The 12,795-nt window shown below is 47.7% G+C and overlaps 1 protein-coding gene across 11 annotated transcripts in view; it reads right to left on the bottom strand.

Moving 5' to 3' along the window:
* Positions 1-12,795, bottom strand: part of PALD1 (phosphatase domain containing paladin 1) — an 85,041-nt gene that overhangs the window by 55,650 nt on the left and 16,596 nt on the right. For 2 of the 11 annotated variants that reach the window (XM_027530438.1, XM_027530440.1), the window contains one exon: positions 2,024-2,197. The exons of 8 other annotated variants lie outside the window; for them this stretch is intronic. The gene's annotated coding sequence lies outside the window, so the exon portion shown is untranslated. Of the gene's footprint in view, positions 1-2,023; positions 2,198-2,832; positions 2,924-12,795 lie in introns of those variants that run through there. One more of the 11 variants, XM_027530445.1, reaches the window with a different exon arrangement.

The raw sequence follows: 12,795 nt of genomic DNA, 5'->3' as shown, positions 1-12,795 counted from the left end.
TCAGAGAGAGCAGGGTTAGAAGCACCTGGACACCCCCACGCCCAGTGACGGTGCTCCAAGTAGCTGGCCATTGGGGCTTTTCTAGGCCAGCAGAGCCTACAGTCTCCTGACACCACACCTAGAGCCCTGACCCTGCCAACACTCTGCTGGCTGCTTCCAGGGACTGGGCTCCAAAGGGCCACTGGGAACTTACACTTGAACCCCATTCCTGACCTCCAGCAATGCCATAGGGACCTGAAGCATCATTTTAAGGAGCTGGGAAGAACGATGACCCAATTCTGCAGTTTGTCCCCATCCATCCCAGCCCTGTGGCCTCCAGTCTAGACTCCCTTGCCTGGCCTTCAAGCCTCCCGTTCCCACCCTCAGCATCCCCTATTTACCCTCCACACCCCTGCCACTCCAGGCAAAGCCAAATTCTCAGCTGCCCCATGGGATGGAGCAAGTCAAGCTCCAAGAGATGTTCCCCTCCAGCACAGGTTCTCTGAGAAGCCTCAAATTCAACCTAGCCCTCTGTGGGTCACACTTGATGTCCACCTAGGAAGTAGGAGGCCTGGTCAAGATTAGTAGGAGGAGATTTTAGCAGCTCAACCCTCTGCGCAAAATCAATCTTTCACAGAAGTTCAATGTATAAAACAACTAGAAGCAGAGCTGCCGTGCTGACCGCTAGCCCAGGAAGAGGGCTGCCAAGCTTTTGGTCCCCAGACCCACTGTGGGGCCCCTCCTAGGGAGGAGCACCGCCAGAGCTGCTAGCCAGAGATGCTCAAGGCCCTTGACTGCTGGAATCTCCCAGGATGCATCTGGCCCTTCCCTGTCTCGACGCCTCTGCCCTCCTGGTCCTACAACCAGGAATGCCATCCCTACCCTCACGCCTTCATCCCATCCATTACCATGCAGTGGAAATGTCCCTGTCCCCTCCAAATCTTCTAACACACAGGCTGGACCCCAAACGACCCTGACCTTGAACCCACTGGACTGGCATTTGGTAAGTAGACGCCTCATCTCCCCACTCTGGATCTGATGCTCCTCCGCACCGCCCCCACTCCAACCCCCCGCCCAGGGTAGAATCCCCAGTAGTTGTAGGTTCCAAATGTCACTGTGCTAAACAAATTGCACATCTACCATCATTTCAGCTTCAGAACAACTCTATGAGAAAGGCAGACGCACACGCTTTTGTGCCATTTAACAGATGGAAAAACTGAGGCTCAGAGAGTTCACTACACAACATAACAGAGCCAGGCCTCTGGTTCCGCAGCCTGGGCCCTTTCCACTGAACTGTCCACCCATCACTCTCCCATTTCTCCTGAAGCCAGCCTCACTTTCCCCAAAGACACTGGGAAGCTTAACCCAGGGACCTGCAGCAGGCAGAGAACAAGCTGGACCCAGGGAAGAGCACCCCTTCCAGGGCCACAGCCTCTCACGGACCGCTGGCAGCCAGATGCCTGGGGCGGGTAACAATGGAGCTAAAAATAGGGCAGGAGGCTGAGTGGCCAGCTGCAGGAAACATCTGTCTCAGCCACAGAACAAACACAGAGGAAGTCACCATGCTCCAGGATTCCCCTACTGTGGGTGGGGCCAGGGGAGAGCTGGGGAGGAGGGGAGAGAGCAGGGTTTCAGATTTTCAGCCTGGGCCCAGGGCAGGGGCTCACACCAGCCCACCCCCGGCCCTGGGGCTCATCCCCCAACATCCAGCACACACACACATGCAGACATGGGACAGGGTCTAAATTCCCCTTAAGCACCAACATGTATCTTAAGTTAGAGTCACACCCACCTCTGAGAGTCCAGTCTGTCCCTCTCATTTTACAGAAGAGCACACTGAGGTCCAGAGACCTGCTCAGTCACAGAGACAGTGGAAGAAAGAGCCAGGACCGGGGGCCTCCTACCCTTCTCCCTCACCTCCCTGTACATCTGCTTCACTTTTCTGAGCAGGGAAGACCCTGACCAGGAAGAGCTCTTTTGCTCCAACGAATGAAGCACAGGGTCAAAGTGATCTCAGGTACTAAGCCATCACTGCCCTTCTCACCATGAGGAGCAAAGGCCACAGTGGGTGGAAGTGCTAGACACTCAGCAGGAGGCTCAGCAGTGGCCCCAGACTGGGCTGGTCGTCAATTGCGATGACAAAATACACCAGTGTCGCTTAAGGACGTCCTTGATAGAGCAGTGGAGTACATGTCTTTTCAATAATGCGGGTAATAACCTGGGAAGAAGCACATGGACTAGTTTCCAGCACACGACAGCTGTCTGCAAGATAAACCCTCGTGAACTGGTCTGCACTGTCGGCTGAAGCAGCCCCTTCGTCCGTGGAGCATCCCTTTTATGCAAAAGAATGGCTGACAGACCAAAAAAATGTTATTCAGAACTGGATATCTGGTAGACATTTTCTCCAAAACGAACAGAGTGAGCCTGTCCCTTCAAGGAAAATAACCGACAGCATTTGTTGCCAGTGATAAGTTTGAACATTTAAAGAAAAATCAGAATTCTGGAAATCCTGAATCAGTCACTGTGAATCTGAAAGCTTCCTAAAACATAAAGATTTTGCAATGATATGATTGATGATGCGAACACATGCAATTGTGGGATATGATGAAATGAACTGTCCCACATTTGGAAGATCCAAACTCACTGAACCAGTATTTTCCCAATCACTGATATATGTTACCAAACCACACCTGGTCAAAAAGCCATTGTAACAAAATATGTAACAAAATATGAAAAGTTCATCAATGTGTTTTCAGATTCTACATTCCCTTTAAGAAATTATTACTTTTATGCAGCATCAAAGGAAAACATCCTCAGGCTAACAAAATATTCCTGCCCTTTCCAATGACTTACCTGTGTGAAGCTAGATTTTCTTCCTATACTTCAACTGATCAACATATCATGACAGACCAAACGCAGGAACAGATATCAGAATCCAGCTGTCTTCTATTCAACCAGACATTAAAGAGATTTATAGATTGGCCAAACAATGCCACTTATCCCACTATATTTAAAACATAGTTATTTTTCAGAAAAAAAAAATTATTTATGTGTAACATATAATGGGTTTGCTATTGTTATTTTGAAATGAATGTATAAATATGTCTTTAAGTATACTGTTTTAATTCTTAACATGGTCAATATCAATTTATAAATATATATCACCCACATAAACAAGAGGCTTCAATTTTTAAGAGTATAAAAAGGGTATTAAAGAAGGGTATAAAGAGTATAAAGGAAGCAGTATTGAGACTAAAAAGTTTGCAAATAGCCATGGTTTCACCCCCACCATAACCCAGTGGTTATTGTGGCCTAGCATCCCATTTTTTGCAGGTACAGACACGGAGGCACAGAGAGACTGCATAATCTGCCTAAGGGCACACAGGCGGCCAAAAGCCTCCACGCGCACACAGGCTGTTAACCACCAAGCTGTCCCTCAGCTAACGTCAGGCTCCGAGGTAAGCAGAGAGGGATGAACAACAGCATACTACAAAGGGAACCCGGAAGCGGAAAAAGAGAACGTAAGTTAATACGTATATACTCTTGGGGCAGAAAAGGACTTTCTATGCAAAATGCTAGGGGATAAATATAGTAAAATATTGATGGAGCAGACTACATTATAAAATAGTCAGCTTTTCAACAAATTTGAGTCAGTTGAACCAAGGTGGACAGACCTAAGAGAAAAACAAATATGTTAGTGCGTATATATGGAATCTAGAAAAACGGCACTGATGAACCTATCTGCAGGGGAGGAATAGAGACGGAGACATAGAGAATGGACTTGTGGGCACAGCAGAGGAAGGAGAGAGCGGGACGAATTGAGAGACGCGTTACCAAGGTGAAACAGGTAACAGGTGGGAGGCCGCTGTAGAAGGCAGGGAGCTCAGTTTGGAGCTCTGTGATGACTACAGGGTGGAACTGGGGGTGGGGAGGGAGACTCAAGGGGGGAGGGGATATATACATATACTTACGGCTGATTTGCACTGCTGTAGAGCAGAAACCACACAACGCTGGAACACAATTATCCTCCAATTAAAAATTATTTTTTTAATGGTCAGGTTTCATCTAACACAGAAAAACCACAGTTGTATGACAACTGACAAATGGATAAAAATATTTTCAACATATTTTTATTATTTATCATTTTATATAGAGGGATTTTTTTAAAATGAGAAAACAAGTATATATTAAAAGTAAAGCATACAAAAAAAAAAACCCAAAGACACAACAAAGAAATACAAATGACTGATAAATGTGAGAAAAGATATTCACCCTAAGCTGTAATTTTAAAACTGGGAGCGGCTGCCACGTGTTGCCTTTCATGGCCTCACAGGTTCAGCAGGGTGAAAACACCTGGTCTCTGCAAGGGTGCCAGGGATGGGCGCCCTCCTAAGGGCGGGGCAAGGTGTAAACTGGCATGGCTCCCTGGAGGACAAACTGGCAATCATTCTAAATTTTGCAATCAGCAAAGTTTCAATCAAGTCACAGGAAATACTCAAAGATATGGCCACAAAGGTGTTGGGTACAGCTTTGTTTACATTAGTCAAAGACTGGAAACATCTCTCACATCAACAGTGGTCGAAGTTGAACATACCACAGACGTCATCACATCATCATTCAAACAGATGGAACCTCAGATGACCGTCGCTAACAGACTGTGGAGCCAAAGAAGCCAAACTAAGCAAACACGATATGATTCCATTTGTCTAAAACTCAAAATCAAGCCAAACTGGTGCATGGTGCTGGAAGTCACGTCTGGAGCAGGAAGGAGGGGGTGGCGATGGGGTACAGGGCCAGGGTGCTGGAGGAATTATGTTCTTTGACCTGGTAAGGCTCCGAAGGCTGTGCTCAATTCAAGCTGTACATCTGTGATGTGTTGTTAAGCTCCAATGTAAGAGTTTCCAAAGAAAGAAGGAGCCCCTTATTTACTGATAGGAAAATATCTACTGTATGTTCAGTTGGGGGGGGAGACACTAAACAGCAATTTAGAGCTTTGCCCTATTAAAAAGGAGAGAGGAATCCTGTACACAAGCACACGCACTCACACTACACAACGAAAAATGTCTGGAAGAACAAATCTCCAAACATGAATGGTTATCACTGTCGTTATCACCGGGAAGTGGGGCCATGGATGATTTTCCTAACCTTTCTGCATATCTTTTATTTCTCTGATTTTCCTATGTGAACAGAGACTATTTACAGAGAAAAAAAAAAAAGAGGGGGGATAAAAGAATATTCACACTACACTGATGCCAGGAACCAGGGTTCCATGTCAACTCGACAGCCCAAGAAGACCACGATCCACAGGAAAAGGTCAGAAGAGTGAGGCTGTTCCTGAGTCGTCATTGAGGAAAAGCTAAATACCTTCCCTGGAAGATGGAAGAAACCAGGATTTTAGAGTCAGAAAGACCTGGCTAGACCCTCAGCACCATTCCCGACAGAGACCCAGGTCAGTTCCTGAACCTCCATGAGACTCAGGGTCCTGCAGCGAAGAGAGGGCTAAACAAGGTCAAGGATGTCCAGGGCTGACCAGATCAGTTCTAGAGGCAGATCTGACAGCAAGCTCCCCCAGCTTCCACAGAAGAAGAAAAGGAGGCCCAGGGAGGCCAAGCGACCTCCTCCCTTTACCCTGCAGGCCTGCGACCCCAGGGGAAACCCACAGAGGCCCTACAATTGCAGTGTGCTCCAGAGTCCTGACCTCAGGAAGTGCCCTGCCCTCCCTGGGTCTCAGTGCCCCCAGAATAAAAGGCATCAGCTGGACATTGAACTTGACCTCAGGTAGCCTCCCTTGGGCCCCACACCCATGATTCCTGTGAAACCCCCACATGCAAGGCTGTGGCAGGAAAAGTGGCTGGCTTATCCAGACAGGAAGTGACCTCGCCGGATGAATGACAGGCCGAACATTCCATGGGGAGCCCCACCTGCTGATGACCTTCAGGGTCATGGGAGCCAGGAGTGGGTGGGCACTCAGAAGTCCAGGAGGAAACAGGATTTACGGCGGAAAGCCAGGCACACGGCAGACCCCAGGCAGGGAAGTGACTTCATTTCACATTCAGTCCTCCTCGCTTCCGCCCCTGGCAGGGCAAGGAGTTAACCCTGAGGTGGCCACGCTTCACTGGCCCCAGCCACCTTTACAAAGGCCAGGGCATGAGAATGAAGGCTTTCTCCTCTCCCTCTGTCCTTGGATCCCCAACCCACAGATGCAAAGTGAGGCTCGGAGAGGCTGACAACAGAGCAGAGGCTCTGAGACCTTTCCCACTACCCTGAGCTGCATAGAGGAGGGAGATGCTAATTCAGAGTTGGGAACTCCGGGAAGACTTCCTGCAAGAGGAGGCCACTGAGCTGGGCCTTGAATGATGAGCAACACATGACAGATAAGAAAGTCATTCAGCACAGAGGGAACAGCATAGAGAGAGAGATGCCTGGCACTGTGCAGAGCCTCTAGGAAGTAATATTATTCTGGCCTTGTGAGGCCAGAATACAGGATAAGGTAAGGTTGATTTAAGTCCCAAGTGTCTTGAGGACCATGCCAGAGAGTTAGAATATTGCTCTGTGTGGTGAGATGTGTTGTCCAGGCCAAGGCAATAGGAGAGAGCCATGACAATGCCCTGTGTCAACCCAAAATGGCTGCATGGAGGAGGCAACCTAAAGGGAGCCAACTTAGCGAGGGGGAAGTCTGGGGCCTAGAACTCAGCTGGCTTTACTCCACCATGCCATCACACCCAGTTCAACTTGATTTCTCTGTAAAAGAGAAGGGAAAGGTATTCATACTACCTATAGTCCAGTGTTGACTCATTGGAAAAGACTGATGCTGGGAGGGATTGGGGGCAGGAGGAGAAGGGGACGACAGAGGATGAGATGGCTGGATGGCATCACTGACTCGATGGATGTGAGTCTGGGTGAACTCCGGGAGTTGGTGATGGACAGGGAGGCCTGGTGTGCTGCGATTCATGGGGTCGCAAAGAGTCAGACACGACTGAGCGACTGAACTGATCTGAACTGATAGTCCAGTGTGCCCAGGTCTGCACCAGATGCCAAACTGATAAAACAGCAGGGCCCTACATACACAGCCACTTAGGTTCCTGTGAGCTCCACCACCCCCACCTGTGTGACCTTGACAGAAACACTTGACCTCTCTGCTTCAACAGCTGTCACACAAAGACAAACCCCTGCCCCACTTTGAGGACTGTGAGGATTAACCGAGATGATAATCCTTGTACACGCCACTTGAGCACCCACAGCCCGTGTTCAATGCATATTCAGTTTGTTATCTCGGAGAAGGCAATGGCACCCCACTGCAGTACTCTTGCCTGGAAAATCCCATGGACGGAGGGGCCTGGTGGGCTGCAGTCCATGGGGTCGCTAGGAGTCGGACACAACTGAACGACTTCCCTTTCACTTTTCACTTTCATGCATTGGAGAAGGAAATGGCAACCCACTCCAGTGTTCTTGCCTGGAGAATCCCAGAGACGGGGGAGCCTGGTGGGCTGCCGTCTCTGGGGTCGCACAGAGTCGGACACGACTGAAGCGACTTAGCAGCAGCAGCAGCAGCAGCAGCAGTTTGTTATCTCTCCATTCTGACCCACAGTGAGGCAGAGTGAGTTAGCTTAGATCACATGCCAAAGACATAGCAGAGCCAAGATTCAAACCCAGGCCAGACCCAGGCTTAGCCCAGCCCATCAGGCAAAACAAAAACCTGAAACCCTAAGACCTAAAGCTTGCCGGCCTCGGCTCCCCAGCCTCAGCGTGGTTTCTGACAGGTGAACAACTCTACCACCTCAAATTTCCAGCGGCCAAAGAAAGAGCAGGGAGCAAACACCAGGGCACAGAAGGGGAAAAAAATATTTCTAAGCTTCTCCCTCTTCCTGTTTATCTATCCTCTCAAACCCAGAGCTCCTGGTAGCCATTCGTCCAGAGCAAGGTCTGCCAAGAGAGACATCCTGCTGGTGACTGCCCAGCCAGGCTTGTGCCGGATGAAGTGCAGGGGACACTGAGGCCCACACCCACCCCTGCAGCTCCATCTGGCCCAAGAACGCTGCTTCACAAAGGGACTTTCAACAGAAGCCAGGGCCCAGGAAGAGGGACCCAGGCCAAGGAGGAGGGGCCGCGGCCACTGCCTCCTCAGCGCCAGCTGGCACCTGTTGGCTCCATACTCAGCTCCCATCAGCTGATGAGAAGGATTCAAGGGAACGACTCTAAGCCTGGGCTGGGCACTGCCCTGGGTGGTGGTGGGGACTCAGATCATAGGCTGTGCAGGCAGGCAGACTCAGCATCCAATCCCAGCTAACCAATGGTCTGCTGTGTGACCTTGGCCAAGCTAGTGAGCTTCTCTGAGCCTAATACCCTTATCTGTAGATTGAGGATAATATTAGTACCTATTCCATAAGGATATGGTGAGGATTACATGAGACAGCATAAGGGAAGGGCTGGCGCCTAGTAGATGTGAATAAATGTTATTTATTCCTCACTCGCACCGTCAAGTTGATCCCCTGACTCAATCCTGAAGATCTGAGGTGCCTTTAAAATGTGCTCAAAAGAACAATTAAAGCCTTCACAAGGAATGAAATTTTGACACATGCTCCAACCTGGATGAACCTTGAAGACATGCTAAGTGCATAAAAAGCCAGACACAAAAGGACAATTACAATGATTCCACTTGTATGAGGTACCTAGAGAAGTCAAATTCGCTGAGACAGAAAACAGCAAGGAGCCGCAGGGGATGGGGAGTTAGTGTTTCATAAGCGCAGTTTCTGTTTGGGAAAATTAAGAAGTTCTGGAGCCTAAGAAGTTCTGGATGGTGATGAGGGTTACACAACAATGTGAATTGCACACTTTGAAACGGTTAGAAGGGTACATTTTATGGTCTGTATATTTCACCTCAATAAAAAATTTAAGACCCATTAAGAACATTTTTTGTGAATGTTCATATTCCTTGGAGAGCTCAGGATCGAGAGCTGGAACAGGTATGTGAAAAGCTAAAGGCACCACCTGCCAGGAAGTTGGTAGCACCAACCTGAGTGGAGGAAGCTAAACAAAGAGACGAAAGGCTGCCTGGGAGGGCTGTGAGGAGGCAGCCCCAGCCAGGCCCCTTCCTATATAAACTGACCAACACGCACCAACGCTGGGAAGAAGCAGGCCAAGGGTCGAAAGTGGGTAAGACCACAGGTGAGAGGCCTTGGTGGGATGGGTGGGTAGACTGAACTTCCCCCATAAGTCACCGTGTGACCTTGAGCAAGTCATTTCCCCTTCTGGATCTTCTGAAATCTCCTTCACTGCCTTCCTTGTAAAACCAGGATTCTACCCTACAAGCACCCCTGAATCTACATCCTAGAGAAGCGAGTGTTTCTGTCCACCAAGAGATGGCAAGAGTGTTCAGCAGTTTTTCTCAGAATCCCTCCGAAACTGGAAACAAGACAAAAGTCCAGCTACAGAAAAAAAAAAAAAATATATATATATATATATGTATATATAGTGATACAGCCATATGATGGAATACTACACAGCAGTGTAAAGGAACAAGCTGCAGCATCACTGATGAATCACAGGGCTCACATTGAAAGGAAGAAGTCAGAAGAAGCCAGATAAAAATACCTCATACCCTATGATTCCATTCACATAAAGTTCAAGAACACACAAGACCAATCCTTGAAAGGCACTCAGAAGCGTGGCCACTTGAGAGGAGGGGAGGGTCCAGTAACTGGCTGGGAAAGGAATCCAGGAACCTTCCAGGCCACTGACAATGTTCCACATCTTGATCCCGGTTGCACAGGAGATACACCTGTAACAATTCATCAAACTACACCCTGATTTACTGTCTGAAAATTATATCTCAATTTACAAAATAAAATACAAACAGCTAGTAACTCATACTCTGTCTTGAGAACTGCAGTGAGGTGACTCTGAGAAGCCAGATGTGGGAAGGTTATAGAAGTATTGCGTGGTGCGTAAGAACACGGCTGGGAGTCAGAAGGACCGGGGTTCAAGTGCTGATGCTCCCTCTGACTGAATATGATTTTTTTCTTTTGTGATTTTGTTGTTGTTGGCCAAACTTTTCATCATGAAATTTGTACTTAATGCCACAAGTCAAACAAGAACACGTAAAGAAAAAGTCTATGCCCTTCCCATCCCCTTCTAAGCCCAGCACTTAAGCATCCTTCTATAACAAGACTTTTTCCCTTAACATCACAACACAGAAACCCCTCCAATTAACTGCACAGATCTCCAACTCTGTTGTCTGTTTAATGGTGACATGCCATTTCATTGTATCACTACTCATTCAGCAGATAGCTACTATTGACCCTGTCAACCAGATAGGCATCTGAGAACAGACATTCCCACAACAGAGAAAAAGGATGGAAGGGAGGAAATTGACAAATAAATACAATAATGACACGCTGTGTACACTATGAGGGCTCCGAAGGCTGAGATGCTCAGCTAGAAAATAAGATAGGAAAAGATATATAGAGCTTCAACTTACAACAGGATTATGTCCCAATAAACCCATCAAAAGTTGAAACTATCACAAATCAAAAACACGCTTAAACACACCTAGCCACTACACATCGTAGCTTAGCCGAACCTACCTTAAATATGCTCAGAACATTTACATCAGCCTACAGCTGGGCAAAATCATCTAACACAAAGCCTATACATTTTATAACAATGTCGAATCCCAACTCCCTCATGTAATTTATTTAATAGGGCACTGAACGTGAAAAGCAGAAGGGTTGTGTGGATGCAGAATGATGTTACATGCAGGTAACATACGTATTGATTATTCACCCTCCTGAGGGCATGGCTGATGGACCTGCCGCTACTCATCATTCAGAAAACTAAGATCATGGCATCTGGTCCCATCCCTTCATGGGAAATAGATGGGGAAACCGTGGAAACAGTGTCAGACTTTATTTTGGGGGGGCTCCAAAATCACTGCAGATGGTGATTGCAGCCATGAAATTAAAAGACGCTTACTCCTTGGAAGGAAAGTTATGACCAACCTAGATAGCATATTGAAAAGCAGAGACATTACTTTGCCAACAAAGGTCCGTCTAGTCAAGGCTATGGTTTTTCCTGTGGTCATGTATGGATGTGAGAGTTGGAGTGTGAAGAAAGCTGAGCGCCGAAGAATTGATGCTTTTGAACTGTGGTGTTGGAGAAGACTCTTGACAGTCCGTTGGACTGCAAGGAGATCCAACCAGTCCATTCTAAAGGAGATCAGTCCTGGGTGTTCTTTGGAAGGACTGATGCCAAAGCTGAAACTCCAATACTTTGGCCACTTCATGCAAAGAGTTGACTCATTGGAAAAGACTCTGATGCTGGGAGGGATTGGGGGCAGGAGGAGAAGGGGATGACAGAGGATGAGATGGCTGGATGGCATCACTGACTTGATGGACGTGAGTCTGGGTGAACTCCGGGAGTTGGTGATGGACAGGGAGGCCTGGCGTGCTGCGATTCATGGGGTGGCAAAGAGTCGGACACGACTGAGCGACTGAACTGAACTGAACTGAGGGCGTGGCTGATGGACCTGCCGCTACTCAACATCACAAGAAGAGTGCACTGCACATCGCTGGCCCAGAAAACAATCCGAACTCAAAATTCCAAATACAGTTTTCCATGGATGCATCGCTTTCATGCCATTATAAAGCCAAAAAACCCTAAGTCAACCACCGTAAGTTGGGGACCGTCTATATTTGAGATATGATGGTCACAGAAGGCCTACACTGGCATCCAAAGAACAGGGAGGTTCGGGCCACGTGAAAACCAGGCCAGGCAGAGGATGCAGCCCGTGCAAGGGTCCTGCCGTGAGGAGGACACAGAAGTGAAAGGAGGCAGTGTAGTCTCTGGAGCAAAGTCTTATATCCTGATTGTTCTACTTCTTTAGGATAGGCTACCGAAATTTAGACTGCTCTGATGAAAAGGCATGTGAATTTTAAAAACTAGAGTAGATACTGCCATATTACTTTTCCATAAGGTTGTAGGACTCCATATAGCAACCAGGATCATTTAAGAGGGCCAGTTTCCCCACAGCCTCACTGGTTCAAAAAGTTACAGATCCTCTTCATTTTCGCCCACAGGAAAGCTCTCTACTTCCACAGGAAAACTCTCCAGGCCCAATTCACAAGAAGGTAAACGACAAACCCTCCTCCTCAGGATGCTGTGAGGTTTAACTGAGAAATAAATCCACCAACCTGCTAAGCCCAGTGCCTAGCACAGAGTGAGCACTCAACAAATGGGGCCTGCTGTTCCATCACCTACACGAATGCCAACTCCATAGTCACCATGCTAACACAGGGAGCTTCTATGGGGAGCCTGGACGCCTCAAACCCCAGAGGCTTGGCATGGCTGTCCCTGGAAACAGGGCTACAGGGAGAAGGAGGTGGAATTATGGCTCAGCAAAAGAGCACTGGGCTGGGAGTCAAGAGACTAGGTTCAAGTCAACCTTTCTGAGACTCAGCTTCCTCATCTATAAAATGGGCCAAATCACTCTCTCTTGATGTAGCCATTCTACCAACGTTTCTGGGGCATCTACAAGAGAAGACTCTACCCATAGACATCATCAGATAGTCAACACCAAAATCAGATTGATTATGTTCTTTGCAGCTGAAGATGGAGAAGCTCTATACAGTCACCAACCACAAGACTGGGAGCTGACTGTGATCATGAAATCCTTATTGCCAAATTCAGACTTAAATTGAAGAAAGTAGGAAAATCACTAGACTATTCAGGTATGACCTAAATCAAACTCCTTACAGTGGAAGTGACAAATACAAATACAAGTGACAAATACAACTACAGCCACAAATACAAGTGACAAAT

This window comes from Bos indicus x Bos taurus, chromosome 28 (assembly GCF_003369695.1).
Source record: "Bos indicus x Bos taurus breed Angus x Brahman F1 hybrid chromosome 28, Bos_hybrid_MaternalHap_v2.0, whole genome shotgun sequence".
NCBI classification, from domain to species: domain Eukaryota; kingdom Metazoa; phylum Chordata; class Mammalia; order Artiodactyla; family Bovidae; genus Bos; species Bos indicus x Bos taurus.
Note: the sequence above shows the minus strand (reverse complement) of the source record. Positions and strands in the feature narration are given on the sequence as shown.